The 4,916-nt window shown below is 45.4% G+C and overlaps 1 pseudogene; it reads left to right on the top strand.

The window, feature by feature from the left end:
• Positions 1-263: 263 nt before the first annotated feature.
• Positions 264-852, top strand: LOC113881156 (annotated as a pseudogene).
• Positions 853-4,916: the final 4,064 nt, after the last annotated feature.

The following is a 4,916-nucleotide window of genomic DNA, read 5'->3' as shown; positions in this document are numbered from 1 at the left end:
CAGTACTCTTGCCTGGGAAATTCCATGGACAGAGGAGCCTGGAGGGCTATAGCCTGTGGAGTTGCAAAGAGTTGGATGACTAGCAACTAAACCACCACCACCATAGATGGAGTATAACCTTTACAACTGTGAATCACTATATCACACACCTGTAACTTACATAATATTATACAGCAACTATACATCAATTAAAATATAATGAAACTTTTCAGTTTTAAAAAGTGAAGGAAGCCTCAGTCAGACGAGTGTGGAGATGCTTCGCAATGGCTGCCCAAGGAGAACCCCAAGTTTTGTTCAAACTTGTATTGGTTGGTGATGGTGGTACTGGAAAAACTACATTCGTGAAATGTCATCTGACTGGTGAATTTGAGAAGTGTGTAGCTACCTTGGGTGTTGAGGTCCATCCTCTTTTGTTCCATACCAAGAGGACCGATTAAGTTCAATGTATGTGATACAGCTGGTCGGGAGATGTAACATCGAGAGTTACTTACAAGAACGTGCCTAACTGGCATAGAGATCTGGTATGAGTGTGTGAGAACATCCCGATTGTGTTGTGTGGCAACAAAGTGGATATTAAGGACAGAAAGGTTAAGGCAAAGTCCATTGTCTTCCACCGAAAGAAGAATCTTCAGGACTATGACATTTCTGCCAAAACGAACTACAACTTTGAAAAGCCCTTCCTCTGGATTGCTAGAAAACTGACTGGAGATCCTCACTTGGGGACTGTCGCCATGCCTGCCTGCTCTTGCCCTGCCAGAGGTGTTCATGGACCTGGCCTTGGCTGCACAGTACAAGGACGATTTAGAGGTTGCTCAGACAAATGCTCTCCTGGATGAAGCTCGTGACCTGTGAGAAAGTGAAGCTGGGGCCCAGTGTCAGAAGTCTAGTTATATAGGCAACTATCCTATGATGTCAGTGGTGCGGTGTGTTTGCCACTTTATTATATATCTAAGCAGAACATGTGCTTAATCTTTGGATGCTGAAGGAGATGGATGGGCTTTGGAGTGAATATGGCAGTTTAAAAAAAAAATACCTTCATTTTTTGGACCTGCATATTTAGGTGTTTTGGAACACAGTTGCCATGAAATTAAAAGATGCTTACTCCTTGGAAGGAAAGTTATGCCCAACCTAGATAGCATATTCAAAAGCAGAGACATTACTTTGCCAACAAAGGTTCGTCTAGTCAAGGCTATGGTTTTTCCTGTGGTCATGTATGGATGTGAGAGTTGGACTGTGAAGAAGGCTGAGCGCCGAAGAATTGATGCTTTTGAACTGTGGTGTTGGAGAAGACTCTTGAGAGTCCCTTGGACTGCAAGGAGATCCAACCAGTCCATTCTAAAGGAGATCAGTCCTGGGCGTTCTTTGGAAGGAATGATGCTAAAGCTGAAACTCTAGTACTTTGACCACCTCATGCAAAGAGTTGACTCATTGGAAAAGACTCTGATGCTGGGAGGGATTGGGGGCAGGAGGAGAAGGGGACAACAGAGGATGAGATGGCTGGGTGGCATCATTGACTCGATGGACGTGAGTCTGAGTGCACTCTGGGAGTTGGTGATGGACAGGGAGGCCTGGCATGCTGCGATTCATGGGGTCGCAAAGAGTCGGACACGACTGAGCGACTGATCTGATCTGATCTGATCTGATAGTCATATTATAATATTGAGAGGTGGAATCTTGTTTAGAATCAAAGTAAAGTTATATTTCAAATATCCTTAAAAAAAAAAAAAAGGTGAAGGAGAAGGAAATTGATCCATTATGAGGGAAAATGCCATGATAATTACTACTTCCCTGTAAGACCATATAGACTAAACAGATCCACACTGAGTGCTTACCTATGGTAACATCGCTGCACTCTATATCTTAAATGTGACTTCAAGGACAATTCCAAGTTTTGTATTTTCTAAGCTTATTCTGCTAAAACTATCTCTGTCCTCTCTTCTTTGTACCTAAACTGACTTCTGTTGTTCTTGTTGTTCAGCTGCAAAGTCTGAACTTTATTATCCCATAGACTGCAGCACATCAGGCTTCTTTGTTCTTCACTAACTCCCAGCTCAGTTCAGTTCAGTTGCTCAGTCATGTCCAACTCTTTGCAACCCCATGAATTGCAGCACACAGGCCTCCCTCTCCATCACCAACCCCTGGAGCTTACCCAAACTCATGTCCATTGAGTCGATGATGCCATCCAGCCATCTCATCCTCTGTTGTCCCCTTCTCCTCCTGCCCTCAATCTTTCCCAGCAACAGGGTCTTTCCCAGTGAGTCAGCTCTTTGTATCAGGTGGCCAAAGTATTGGAGCTTCATCTTCCACATCAGTCCTTCCAAGGAATATTCAGGGTTGGTTTTCTTTAGGATTGACTGGTTTGATCTCCTTGCTGTCCAAGGGACTCTCTGAGTCTTCTCTGGCACCACAGTTCAAAAGCATCAATTCTTCGGTGCTCAGCCTTCTTTATGGTCTAATTCTCATATTCATACATGACTACTGGAAAACCCATAGCTTTGACTATACAGACCTTTGTCGGTAAAGTGATGTCTCTGGTTTTTAATACACTGTAGAGGTTTGCCATAGCTTTTCTTCCAAGGAGCAAGTGTCTTTTAATTTCATGGTTACAGTCACCATCCACAGTGATTTTGGAGCCCAAGAAAATAAAATCTGCCACTGGTTCCATTTTCCCCTCATCTATTTGCCATGAAGTGATGGGACCAGATGCCTTGACTTTTGCCTCTTATAATTAACTTACTTTTATACTGTTATTATTAGTGATGGTGGAGAATAACATGTCATTGCCCTTCCTACAAATATCTCCTTGTGTGCTTACCATTATTAAACCAATTCCAGTCCTGCTGTGAACCAAGCTGAAGGATCAAATGATCTTTTCTCATCAATCCTATGTACTCAGCCCTTAACAAGTTTTCTGAAAGAAAAGGTAAAACCTTCACTATGTTTTCAGAAGGGGTAGAGGTCCCTCTGTTCTCCATTCAGGATGGAAATGATTTTTTAAAAAGGAAGAATCATACTGAACTGATGGAATTTGATCCCTATCCTTCCTTTACAATATATGCATGTGGGACTTCCCTAGTGCCCTAGTGGTAAAGAATCCTCCTGCCCATGCAGGCAACATGGGTTCAATCCCCAGTCTGGGAAGATCCCACATGGCTTGAGGCAACTGAACCCATGCTCCATAACTACTGAGCTTATGCAGCCTAGAGCCCCTGCCCCATAAGAAAAGCTGCTGCAATGAAAAGCCCTCACCTGGCAACTAGAGAGTAGACCTTGCTCCCCACAAATAGAGAAAAGTCTGTGCAGAAATGAAGACCCAGCTCAGCCAAAAATAAATAAATAACATTGTAAAAATACATGCATATATATTAATATACATGTGAATATCCTCTCACATGAATGCAATGGCAGAAGTTCCCTAAGGCATATTAAGGCACCTCAAGGCACCTCAGCCTGAGAGTATCGCAGCATTCTAGATTGATGAAGAAAGGGCAGAAGCCAAAATAAGGAGCCAGGGCAAGGGCAGCGGGCAGCACCAGTTCTAAGACCAACCAGACCAACCAATCATGCACTGTAATAATAATATCACACAGTATTTACGTGTGCTGGGCTTTAGGTCAAGTGCTTCACACGCATGGCCTCATGAAATCCTTTTATCTACCCTTGCTCTAGGGTTATTTTTCTCATCTATGGGAAAAGAAACTAGGTCTCAGGGGGTGAAGAAATCTACTCAAGATTTTACTTCATAGGAAGTGTCAGAGCCAGAACTCAGAACAGGAAATCTGGCTCCAAGACCCGGACTAGAAATGGCTGGGTGATACCAGGGTGATCCCCTGTGCTGGAGGTAGAGATGGAGTGCCCAGTCTGGTGGGAAGCTGCCTGAGGATTCTGGAGGAAGGTGGTGAATAGCCAGCACCCCAAGAGAACAATTTCTGGACCGGGCAGGCTAAGGGAAATCCTGCGGAGAGGAGAGTCTAATGAGTGGAGGCATGGGCAGTTCTAGTGTTACACCTCAGCAAAAATCCATATGGCAGTGTCGAAGTCTGATTGTCTCAGGCAAGCCCAGGATGAAGACCAGAGACCCGGTAGGTGTTGTTCAAACTGTACTCATGAGCCAATGAGAGACAAGCCTGGCAACATATTCAGTTGCCAAACCACCAGAGCCACACTTGTGTCTGACCCGGAGCCAACAGTTACCTAAAAGATCAGAGCGGGAACCAGAACCTGCATACTCCCTCCAGCCCTGCTCACAGCCAGCACTGTGTGTGGCCCCTCACTGGATCCAGCCAGATCCTGATCCATTCCCTGCTGGACTAGAACCCTAAAAACCTGCTCAGCCCCTTTCTGCCTCCTTGTTTCTCCAGTGAGCTGAACCCTGTTCCTCAACCCAACAGCCATTTGTCAGTAACGCTGCTTCATCCTGGATATATCCCCCCTGGATTCAAAATACCAACCATTGATGTTGGTTACTATGGCTACTCAGAGATCTTATTACTGTACCCTTGGTCTTCAAACTGGACCAGCTTTCTGCTTATGCCAGGCCTGATTAAACCCAATCTTACCTCATAGTTAAGATGGCTAGCTACCTTCCTTGGGCAGGATCTCCTAAATGGTCACTCCCAATTGTTCCAGTCCCTGCAGCTCTAGCCCAGTCTGAGTCTGCTTACCTGCCCCACAGGCCTGTGGAGGAGTCCGTACATCCTTGGGGACCAACTTGGAATACGTCATCATAACACAGGCTGCAAACAGAAGGCAGGTTTGATGGACCAGCCCTACATGATGAGGGGCAGGCACTGCGCTCCTTAGCATAGGCCACCAGGACAAGGACCACTGCGAGCTGCCTGGCTCCACACAAGCAGGGCTGGGAGTCACGGGACCTGATGTGACCTTGCTCCCTCTTGTACGCCCTCCCACTTCTC

This window comes from Bos indicus x Bos taurus, chromosome 2 (assembly GCF_003369695.1).
Source record: "Bos indicus x Bos taurus breed Angus x Brahman F1 hybrid chromosome 2, Bos_hybrid_MaternalHap_v2.0, whole genome shotgun sequence".
Classification (NCBI taxonomy): Eukaryota; Metazoa; Chordata; class Mammalia; order Artiodactyla; family Bovidae; genus Bos; species Bos indicus x Bos taurus.
This window is presented reverse-complemented; position numbering and strand designations above follow the sequence as displayed.